This window comes from Ornithodoros turicata, chromosome 1 (genome assembly GCF_037126465.1).
Source record: "Ornithodoros turicata isolate Travis chromosome 1, ASM3712646v1, whole genome shotgun sequence".
Taxonomy (NCBI): domain Eukaryota; kingdom Metazoa; phylum Arthropoda; class Arachnida; order Ixodida; family Argasidae; genus Ornithodoros; species Ornithodoros turicata.
In genome coordinates, this window is record NC_088201.1 from 113462536 (window position 1) to 113474919 (window position 12384).

The following is a 12384-nucleotide window of genomic DNA, read 5'->3' on the forward strand; positions in this document are numbered from 1 at the left end:
TTTGTTTCTATGCAAATAAAAATAATTTTATCGCACATGAATAACTTAAAGGGACTATGAAATTTCCCGAACCCCCATACTTTTTTTCGATGGAAACTGTTCTTCCCGCAGAGAAGCTAATATGCCACAAATTTTTCCGGACGAAATCGCTCCACTCTGCGAGGAGCGCGCGCTGGAAATGTCTCTTCCGCGTTCCTCCTCTCCCGCGCATATTTCCCTGCCGATGGTGTAACTGTACGGACCGCACTTCGGTTCCCCGTTACGTCACCGGTGTTGCACAATGGCAAGTAATGCCGCGAGCTCGAGCTGTGGCTGCCGCCACTGCCGAAATCTGCCGATCGCGCGAAAGCTGCTGTCATGGAGATTTCCACTCCCGATGAATGCATACGCGGGATCCTACGGCGCATGCTCCTGGCGGGATTCCTCGGCTCGGCAACACGTCACGATGACGTGTTGCTGAGCCAGCCGTGGTCGCGTCAAGTTACCCGTTGTGTCTCCGCTCGGCAGCTCGCCACGGCGTGGCGCCAGCTGTCCTCCCTTCGCCGCTGTGTTTAAATTCGCTCCCGAGAAATCCGCTGGCGCGACGAAAGTAAAATTTCGGTTCTAGACTCAGAAAAATGTCTTCTTTCGAACGAAACGAAAAAAAAATCGTTTCATAGTCCCTTTAAGTAGCAGAGGTGCCTTCATTTTCTGTAACCAGCATACGGTAATCTCAAAGTGTAACCAAATAAGATTCTAATTTCAGGAACATCCACATTGATTCGCGCACCTTCCTAAACAACGATTTGCCACGCAAAAGCTGCAAGACTGTGGATCTGGAATCTGGACATTTTACTTCAAGGACTTTGTTTTCACTGGTCTTTGAATACCCTGGAACCTAAGAATGCCATTTTCAAGGTCTTAAAAACCATGAAATTTTATCACATGGTTTTTTCATGTTTTTTATTCCCGTGGAAAAGTGCAAATTCTGGTTATCTGATGTAGGAAAATCAAGAGCAATAACTAACTAAAATCAGAAGTGTGATAAATGAATGGTACCATCCGTTGTATTTGTATGCGTTCCTTTCTGTCCTATGAACTTCACATTCAGAAATCCTGAGGTATGTTTATTAACCAAAGTAATTATTATATTATTATGTAATATTAACCAAATCAAAGTGAAATGTTTAGTCGTCGTTATTCGTTGTGCGGACATTGCGGATCGTGCGCCACGAGTTTAAGCTTTGTTGACTACGGCGTGTGTGTTGATCAACGATGATCAACCTTCAAAGACATGCAAGGGCTGAATCAAGTGTGCGTTGTAATTAGTTATTGTTTTCGTATGGTTCATTGTAAGCGTTCCCCATCTCGGTGATGAATGCACACGCTTCTGAAAGCCATGTAAATGACAGCTGTGATTCGAGGCTGTTTTGATGCTGTTACTAATTTGAGGAAAGCGCAAAAGGCGCAGTGCAAAAATGAATTCTGACGTTGCTGTTCAAACGTCACACCGCATTTAGGTAGCAAATAGCAGACTGATGTCTACCTCAGGGTAATTTTACGCCGACTGATCGAAAGCCCCCACCCGTCAGTTCTTTATAAAGACAATCATGCGTCATCGCAGTTGCGGTTAACGGAACAACGCTAGCGCCTCACAGCTCCACCCGATAATGTCTACTTATGACGTAGAGGATTTGCAATACAGTTGCAGTACTATTTGGAATGCCCAAGATTGATGCGTGACCCCCTTTTCCCCGGTGGCGTTGCGGGCAGTCTCCCGAATGTTTAGTTCGTCAGGTTGGAAGATTTGCGAGCAGGACGTTTGGATCATTTGGCGAATCGATGACCCATAAGAACTACTTGGTGTCGTTTTACATAGGGTTAATTACTTTAGTCACATTTGTCAGCTGAACATAACAAGGCTCAACTGACAAATATTGGACTGTGGCGTTATGAACATCATGGCATTTATATCTAGTCAACTCCTTTCTGTATGCTACTTGGAAAGCATTATGCCTGCAGGCATTCTACCAAAGGGTACTGCATTCGACAGCTTATTTTTTGGACTCAGTATCTATTGAAATTTGTTCTTAAGTTATTTCAACTTGATATTTTGCGTTTGAGGACTTACAGTCAGCCTCATCAGGAAAATAAGTAACTGGAGTTTAATATTTCAGATTATTACTAGATGTTCAACAATATGTGTTGTGATGGACGTTACTATCACGACATTGTCTAGCCCTTGATAAGCGCCTGTGCCATTATTGTCGTGTTGCAATGTTGCGCGAACGTAAGTGCATGCGCTGGTCACTTTCGCAATGTTTTAATATCTTCACTTAAAATAAAGTTTTGTCAAAATGTGCTTCATGTGTGAGCTACTGCATGTCACTTTCACAACAGAGCACGCACTCCTGAAACAGTGCACAGATACAGAGAAGCTTTTAGGTGTCGTCTCAATAAAGGCTAATGAAGGTATCATCCTAGACATTATGGATAACTAAGAGCTAGTAGAGGGCTAGAAACCGGCTCGGTCTGAGATATAAAAGGTCTAAAATTGGGCTAGAGTAAGACGTTAGATGTCTAAGTTGAGACATCTAGGGGGTGTAACCTTAGCTATGCTAAAGGAAGCTATATAGAGGAAACTTAGCTATAGAGGAAGGCTACAGAAACTCCCCTAGACATTAAGGATATTGGGAGACGTGTAATAGGCCTGTCAGTCGTCCAAATTTAGACGTCGATTAGACATTTATTATCCCACCTTTCTCTATATGGGCAGAGGTTAAATTTCTGTCACTGCACAGTCTCTGTGCATTCCTTTTCAAGCTAAATGCAATAAAAGCAAAAGATCTGGTGAAGTTCGAAGAAGTAACAACTTTCCGTCGATCGCCGTAAAACGTGGAGCTGTTGAACGCTGCCATTTTGAATGCCTTGGCAGCGTTTCGCCAAGTGGAACTTCGAGAAACGTTTGTTAGATGGCGCCACTATTTGTCCTAAATGTGGGACAACGGGTTTCTACCAGGTAAAAGCGTTTTATTGTGGCGTAGTACCCGGTACGGCGTTGTCCACTATATTGGACAAACTTCGTATAGCCGGGTCTCAGCCTAACCTTTACAGCTGACCGGACACGGAACCATATGAATGCTGTGCGCAGATTGAAAAGAAAATTGTAGAACCTACTGCAGGTGTTAAATGCTGGGTATATTTTTTTCTTTTTGAGACTCTGTAAAATATAATAAATGCCATTTCACGAAGGAAATCGACAGGGTATTGCATGACCACGTGACGCGTTTGAGCAAATTGTGGGTGTTGCCAGTGGCCCTCGTGTCGACGTCATCTTGATGATGGACCGGGGTGGTTATTCTCATAGATTGAGAAGTTACCCGTCCAAAAGAACTTGTTACGAGTTAAATTACCGTGTGAAAAATGTAACTAAGTTAATAACGATGTTCTTCAGCCTGAAATGTAGCTCACAATGACTCACAAAAAGAACAAGTTACTTCGGACTAGAGCCCTGCACGATCCGCGGATGGAAGCGGATATCCGCAAGATACTTGCGGATTCGGATGAAAATTCAGAACTTTCTGCGGTGTGCGGATCGGATGCAGATGGCGCGAGGTCAGATGCGGATCGTATGCGGATACGAAGGCAGCGGATCGGTAGCGGATCGGATGCGGTATACCGCGTGCTGTAATTTTTCCACCAGCAATTTACTTGTATTGCGCTGCGACAGCGAGCGCATGCTCGGGTTCACCTTTGACCATGCACGGCCAAGACGGGAGAGAAGGCGTTCTGGCGTCTCGAACAGCGCGAGCACCGACGAGGTAGCGTTCCACGCGTTCCAGAAGTCTCTCCATAACGCGTTTGTTGAAATGTTTCCCTTTGCTTGTCGTCGTGAGTCGTTCCGTGACAGCATGGAGGCATCCGAAATTATACCAACATATGCTTCCGGCGGACTTTACTCGTCCTTCAAAATGTGCGGGTTTGCGGGTAGGATGCGGATGTAAACTGTTGTGTGTGCTGCGGATGCGGATCGGACGCGGATAACGGTTGCGCGGATGCGGGTCGGATGCAGATGCCAACAATCTCATCCGCGCAAGGCTCTACTTCGAACACAAAATAGCACTACACAGGTGCAGCGCACGTGTGAAGTTGAGTTCCATCTTGGGTTGCCCACGGAGGAGTCAACACTCTTACATCGTTTTCGTTTATGTTCAACTATTTGAACGCTGTGCATCTTACTCCCTGTGGGCGCACAATGGTGTCAATGCCAGTCCACTGTACAGAAAAATTACTGGACGTGAGATGAATCGATACCCGTGCCTCACGCATGACGGGATCACTATGGTTTACACTTCGCGAAATAAACTTCCAGAATAAACGATTCAAAATAGATCACCAAAAATCCACGGTGTAAAGATACAGCTGAAAAATTCAACTTTTGCGATATAAACGCTTTAGATTCAAACTTTCAAAATAAATAATCTCTGATTGGTCGACAGGCACGACAGCCTCAGAGCAGCGAAGGCTTTTAGCTCCCGCGTCTGAAAATAGTTCCCCGCAAGGTGTGGCTCATTCGGGTGAGCTGGGAACGAGAGTACCGAGTCTGGAGGAATCGTTTGCACTATTTTTCGCCGGCTATATCAGGATTCTGTTGGCACTGCAGTTAATGCCTTGTTCCGCTGCTCGCTTGTCAAATTTCAGTATGTCGTTCTCTGAATTCGTGTCGTAAGTCACCAAATCAGTTCGTAGTGTTGATTCCAGCTATGGTGGACACCTGCCATGCCGTGAACATTGTCGCGGACATCGACATCCTCCTATAGGTTTTCGTTGTGAAACTGGTAAGTAGAAAAAAGGCGATCGACGAAAAAGCCCGATACCGGTACCTTGTGGATGTGTTGTGTTTGTCCGTCTGTGTGTGTTCCTGCCTCAGGACCGTAGAATCGTTAACTCGGAACCTGCCTGTGTACTTTCTTGCGTGTGGTTTTCCTTGGGGGCTTACGTTCTGATAAATGCAGGGAACTGGTACTGGACAGAATCTTAAGATGCCTTTCTGCAAATCAGCTGCGTATGAATGTGAAGAAATTGTTTCTTTCTTTGCAAGTAAAAGAAATTTCTCTCGGATGAATAACTTAAGTAGCAGAGGTGCCTTTATTTTTCTGTAACCAGCATACGGTAATCTCAAAGTGTAACCAAATAACATTCTAATTTCAGGAACATCCACATTGATTCGCGCACCTTCCTAGACAACGATTTGCAATGCAAAAGCTGCAAGACTTTGGATCTGGAATCTGGACATATTATTTCAAGCACTTTGTTTTCACTGGTCTTTGAGTACACTGAAACCTACGGTCTTAAGGTTAAGATCTAGGGGTCCTAAAACCATGAAATTTTCTCACATAAATATTTTTTATTCGCGTGGATAAGTGCAAATTCTGGTTATCTGAGGTCGGAACTGAAGAAAATCAAGAGCAATAACTAGCTAAAATCAGAAGTGTGTGAAATGAATGGCACCCCCTATTGTATTTGTTTGCCTTCCCTTCTCTCCTATGATCTTCACATTCAGAAATCCCCAAGTACGTTTATTAACAAATGCTGCTTATGCTAAGCAACAACCCCAAGAAGAGATCTAAAATTTACGGTACTAGTTACTTGATTGTATGCAATGGTACCCTTGCACCTATTTTTACAGCTTATAAATATTGTTCTGAAATATGAAATCGCTATAAAACTTCACGTTCAAGTGAAAAGGCTAAAAGAACGGTCCGACGCTTACTCTCACACAACTATTATTTCGGGGCCATGTCCTCACGCTAAATGGTCACAAGCGTGCTTTTGAAAACAATGGCGACACATGGGGAGATCGATGCTGCATTTGCACCGACCCTCTATTTCCAATAATTAAACGAGACCTAATTACTACATACACTTCGGATGTAAAACATGTTGTCATCCCTAGATAAATAAAACTAGATCAAATCAACTAGAGAAATATTATTTCTCCAAGAATAAAAAAAAATATGTCCAAGGACACACTATATGCAGTTGCGCCTACTATAAATTAACCAGTGGTTGCTGAAAATATACTGGTGTTTGTGTTTTAAGTGATGTATGGCCCACATTTTCTTTTTGTTCAGCTATGCCAGTGTGAGCTCCTGCCCCACACTAGCTAATTCCTCCTCTTTGTCCTCCATGCGCTCACATATATGTTGCATTACACAAAAGCTAGCTGGTACTACCAGATCCAAACAGGTGACCTAACATGAACATAATCACATAGCAGGGTGAGTATCAACCACCTTTATTGACTTATCTTGCTCGGCTGATGGCTACTGAAGGTGGCATATTTGATTCCTCACCATGTTTCCATTGTTTTGTTCCAGCTAAAAGCAGAAGCCATACAATGAGCAACAGGGTGTAATAAAAGCACGGACACAGTATAGAAAAAACAGAAAATCCAATTGTTAACCTTTGCCTTCACAAGTATGACTCTGGCATAAACGCTCTGTGCCGTGATAAAGTGGACTATGACTGTGTTCGCAGTACCATTTAAAAAGTTGGCACCTATAGGGCTACATTGTTGCCCCCTATTGTGTGCGGATATTCTCATGCCTGCAGAGCTGTAAGCTGTTCTTCCGGGTGAAACAGAGCTTGAAAACTGCATACGATGTGGCTCACTTCCAAAGACATACGGTTGGAAAAGAAATTACTGGACATAAAGCACAGTCAGGCATGCTCCAGCCAGGCCACAAGGAGGTACTATTACTTTGAGCCACTTTCTATTAATGCAGCAAAAACACCTATTTCCACTGCAAGAAAGACAGTGGGCTTTCTTGTGTTGTGGGAGAAGAGCACGCGAGATCATAATAAACATTTCCAAAAGCTGTTACGTTGCATTCTGTGATGATCTGAGCCAAGATGGTCAGCTGATGCAATAAGATCTACAGAAAAGACATGCCAGCGGATTTTGAACATGCTATAGGAGAGGGGCTGTGCTTGAAATGATGAGATTTGTTCACTTTCCAGATGACTTCAGTTATATGAAAACAATCATAAATGTTGCCAAAGCTGTTATGAAGCAGCGACTGCAACTAAGCTGTAGAACTGAGCAGAACAGCAGAATGCAAAATTTGTTCAAAGTGTGTTATAGCATCATACAGATGGAATATGAATGAGCTGACGAAATATGTTTCTTACGTAAGAAAAAATTCACCTGCAAGTTCTCAAAATGGAAAAACAGAGTGTCGATTTTCGCAGGAGACATCCGCAAAGGCAGCATTTTTCGTTTTTGCTTCCTCGACGACCTCAACTGACGAAGGAGCTGCAGCACATTATGGTGGCGAAATTTCCTGTTCTTTTAAAGAAAAATCAAGCTGTATATTCTCAGTACGTTATGGGACAGGACTGGATATACAAATAGGGGAAGATTTCTTTTAGACAACCAATACGTGAAGATATTATCTGAAGCGAAAAGTCATTTTTTTGCAAGTGCTTGATATTCTTGAACGCTTCGTTAAACAGTTAATATAGGTCAGCTTGATATTTATGTCAATCTAATCTCCATCCAGCAGTTTACAATCATAAACAATCTTCGGCTCCTTCAAGAATGCTAATTTGCCGGAAATTTACCGTAAACTGTGTGTTGATGATAAATGGATATACTTTGAAAGGTACGTACTCGTGAGTGATCAATAAAGTGAATCGTTGCTGCGATCTACTGTTTTGTATGGGTTCTTGCGGCTACTCATGCACCGCAGTCATGAAGGGCTTTTTTGCCTGTATGCATTTCATATAGACTTTATGCATACAATATGTATACAGCCAGTTTCAAAATTCTGGCTAACGTGTATACAGTTTCTAAACTATACCTTGCGAGTTTGTATACGTTTTGGCTACCTAATTTGTAAAGACTATAGCTATATAAATGCTATATAGCTAAATGCTAGCTATATAAGAGCTATATAAATACTAGATAGGAGATGTATACATTTTCGAGCTACCTTTAACCCACCCAACCCAGGATTTTGTATACAGTCCGTATACGCACTGGAATTTTTTATTTTTATTTTTCATCAGGGTGACCCGAAACATCCTCCGTTCTTGAGTTCTTACCGCGTCACCATATTTATTCTCGTTCTACATGTTTGGGATGGAGACCCACGCTTCCCCTCTAACACCAGGCAATGAAAGCGCACAAATGGTGTATATGTAGATGTTAGAAGGAAGCTCGTAATGAACAACATTTTCATATTTCGGCTGTTTAATGCGCCTCCACTGTTCACGAAAACAAAATGATGAGAAAAAAGAGTTTACATTCGGTACATGCATCGTCCAAAAAATGCACACAGTTTTTTTCAGTGATATTCAAGAGAGTCAAGCTACACTTCTGGCTGGTTTTCGGTGGAACAGCCCAGACTGACAGTTACACAATCAGATGTATGTCAGGATTGAAAAGATGAAGGAAAAAAGGTATTTTGAAATGTCTCACTATGAGTATTCTATATCAGCTTCCTTCATTTACTCCTTTTTATAGCTTACAACTTGACGGGTGTTCTTTATCCTAAATTGGTTTTATTAACAAAATCCATGAGAATGGCCGTCATCACATTAACAAGTTTCAACTGTATACTAAGTAATAACAAACATGTGCTTACTTTTTCTGCAATTAAGATGTCAATTACGTCGTTGAATTGCAGGCTTCAGTGAAAAATCCTAACTGCTAGTGTCGTAACATGTGATGCCAGTGTCTTTCACCCCACCCCATGTTATTCCATAGAGGTTAGCATCAGAATCAATGAGCTTGCATCGATGCACTTATGAAGGGTAATTTCCTGCGTGCCGATGAACATACTGCAGTGTTAATTTAAAATGTAGTTAGTGGCTGGGAGCACGCTCATATTCATTATACCGTGTGAACTAGGGGATCGTTTTCTAGCATAAGCATTGACTGAGTGAAGACCCCAAAAAATGTAAGCACTGTTTCCGTGCATTTGGTAACCTGCATTTTGATTTCAGAGATGCTCTCTACGTAGCAAGAGGGCAAGGGTGCTGGCAATGTGGCACAGGTTCATAAAATGTAGAACCAGAGACACAGAAAAAAATCGACAACATATCATGATCTCAATCACGTCATTGTGTCCGTGTTTCTCTGTTTCCTATTGTACATTTGTTAATATTTTTGTGTAGTTGCTGGATTTTCGCCCAACAGCAGGGGACAGCAATTAGTGGACGTTGAGGACATGCAAGGCATACATTTCCTCATTCTCCGTATTCTTCATTCAATGAGAGAGGCGGAACCCGAGACGGGGAAGGAGAGAGACGACACAACAAGAATTCTCGAACACAGCAAAAAATTTTATTTACCAGAGCTCTATATATTCAAAAACCTCCGGAGAGGAGGAAGAGGAAGGAGGGAAGGCTTGCTTACGCAGTTGCCACGTGTACTAATCTCACAGGTCTCCCTGAGCAACCTACGCCAAGTGTTCTTTTCTTTGCACAAAACTTGGGTCTCGGGGAAAACCGGCTTACAGCCTCTGCATTCACGGAGATGCTGCACGAGTTCGCTCGACACAAAGCTCCGTTCATTGTTGCGCGAGTGTTCCCGTAAACGGTCATTGAGGCAGCGTCCCGTTTGCCCTACATAGCAAAAGCCGCATTCAAGGGGGATAGAATAGACAACAGAGCGGTTACAGGGCACAAGCGGTTCACGGTGCTTGACATTGCATCCCTTAAAAACAGAAGAAAATGGTGTTAACTTGCTTAGCTTCAAAGCATTTGAAAAAACGATCTTTATGCCGAAATCCTTGGCGACTGCATAAATGTTGTGCGACACAGAGTGATGGTACGGGATGACAGCAATTTGACCAGAGTGAGATTGGGGGACATCTGAAGAACAAGTGTTGTGATAAAATAGCTTTCGAAACAACATAAGAGCCCTAGCAGAAATGACATCATAACCATACCCAGCAGAACATAATCTGGAGCATTGGCGCAACAAACTGAAATTGACATGTTGCGCCAATGCTCCAGATTATGTTCTGCTGGGTATGGTTATGATGTCATTTCTGCTAGGGCTCTTATGTTGTTTCGAAAGCTATTTTATCACAACACTTGTTCTTCAGATGTCCCCCAATCTCACTCTGGTCAAATTGCTGTCATCCCGTACCATCACTCTGTGTCGCACAACATTTATGCAGTCGCCAAGGATTTCGGCATAAAGATCGTTTTTTCAAATGCTTTGAAGCTAAGCAAGTTAACACCATTTTCTTCTGTTTTTAAGGGATGCAATGTCAAGCACCGTGAACCGCTTGTGCCCTGTAACCGCTCTGTTGTCTATTCTATCCCCCTTGAATGCGGCTTTTGCTATGTAGGGCAAACGGGACGCTGCCTCAATGACCGTTTACGGGAACACTCGCGCAACAATGAACGGAGCTTTGTGTCGAGCGAACTCGTGCAGCATCTCCGTGAATGCAGAGGCTGTAAGCCGGTTTTCCCCGAGACCCAAGTTTTGTGCAAAGAAAAGAACACTTGGCGTAGGTTGCTCAGGGAGACCTGTGAGATTAGTACACGTGGCAACTGCGTAAGCAAGCCTTCCCTCCTTCCTCTTCCTCCTCTCCGGAGGTTTTTGAATATATAGAGCTCTGGTAAATAAAATTTTTTGCTGTGTTCGAGAATTCTTGTTGTGTCGTCTCTCTCCTTCCCCGTCTCGGGTTCCGCCTCTCTCATCATGCACCAGCTTGTCAGCGCCCTGTCACTTCTTTCTTCATTCAAAGAACGTTTATGAAATAACCGTGCAAAGAAACAACCCAACAGCGAAGCTGGCTTCAGTACACTGGAATATGCCACATGTAACAATATACAGTATACCTTACTGTTTCAAAAATCGTGGGTCAGAACCCCCAGGAAGGCCGCGATAGCCCCAAGCGAGGTTTACACCACTCGGGGAAAAGTGAAAGCAGATGAAATGAACGCAATATGCAGTAGTGGGAAAAGTGTACGCTGGGAGCAATGACGTGACTATATCCACACGCTGATCTACACTGGGAGCACTAGACACTGGGAGCCGCACATAGTTAGCAATGACACACCTAGTCAGACGCTTTTAGCAGGACTCTACACTGGGAGCACTAGACGCTGGCGAGCAGTACGGGAGCAACTCAGACCAATCCTCGCGCTGGCCTCGGCTCATGCAAATGATTGATAACCAAACATATGTCACCTTTTCCTATTTTTGTTTGAACCATATTTTGTGGTCAGGGGACTCCCCAGCCAAACAATGGAATGACGTCATCAAGACTGCAGCCGCCCCGCCCTCATATCTGCAAGGTCATCATGATGTCACTTTATGAGATAGCTATTCGTGTGATATAATATCATGAATAATAAGTAACAACAATGACGTCAAGCTTGAAACATGCGAACTAGGGTCGTTTTGGTTGTGAATCGAGCACCGTAAACCACTGGGCCATTGGCTCAACATGCTCACGGAAGTCGATATTAAGACTAGAATTGTGGGTGGGGGAAGACATAGTGATTTGTTTTAGGCCAGGTTTGCCTAAGGCCACAGGTTTTCGATAAGGGCTTGCCAACATAGCGTATGACGTGCGAAGATATCGACGTCACCGTCGCTCTTTTTGTGATCACTTTCTGTTTCCAGCGGACGGCCGAGGTGAAATGCTTGGGTCTATAACACACGCTGAGATTACTTTAGTGCTTCATCAGTGGTTAGAGCGAATCATGTGGTCGTCAGGCTTTAATATTGCAATTGCAGTGTGATCCCTAAAGTCAATAATTAAAAAAGATTACAACAATAATTAACATATCTCTGTTAGTTGGTCCCCTAACAGAGAAAAAAATAGATTCCTAGTGGCAGCCCCGCCGAGTAATCGAATGCCAAAAGTAAAACCGCCCTTAGGACTCCCCTTTTTCGGAAAATTTGTTGCAAGGAAACACCCTGTATTTCCTTATGGACGCACAAATGTCTATGACACCTAAGGAATAGACTGAGGAACTCCAGCGGGCAGAGGAGTGATACCCAAGCAATCTATAAAAAACAATCAACGACAACCTCTATGTTACTATCTGAGGAATGAGATTCAAGCCAGCGATAGTTATTCTACGTCAAGGACGCAGCTCATAGCTTCATTTCAGCGCTCTTAGCTTCAATAAGACGTTCTCAGTCAATGCGATGACAATTACCGTAATTTCACGCGTATTAGCCGCACCGCAGATAAGCCGCAGAACCCGTTTTTACGAACGTTTTGGAGAACAAAGGAGACCACAGAGAAGGCCATAAACCCTGTGGTCAATACTCCGGGGTCGGCATGGTGTACAACAAAGGAGGTCAGTTCTAGTGTTCTACCAAGATCGGACTGTGCCCTTGTGTGTTTTTTCATGGATCGACAGGTC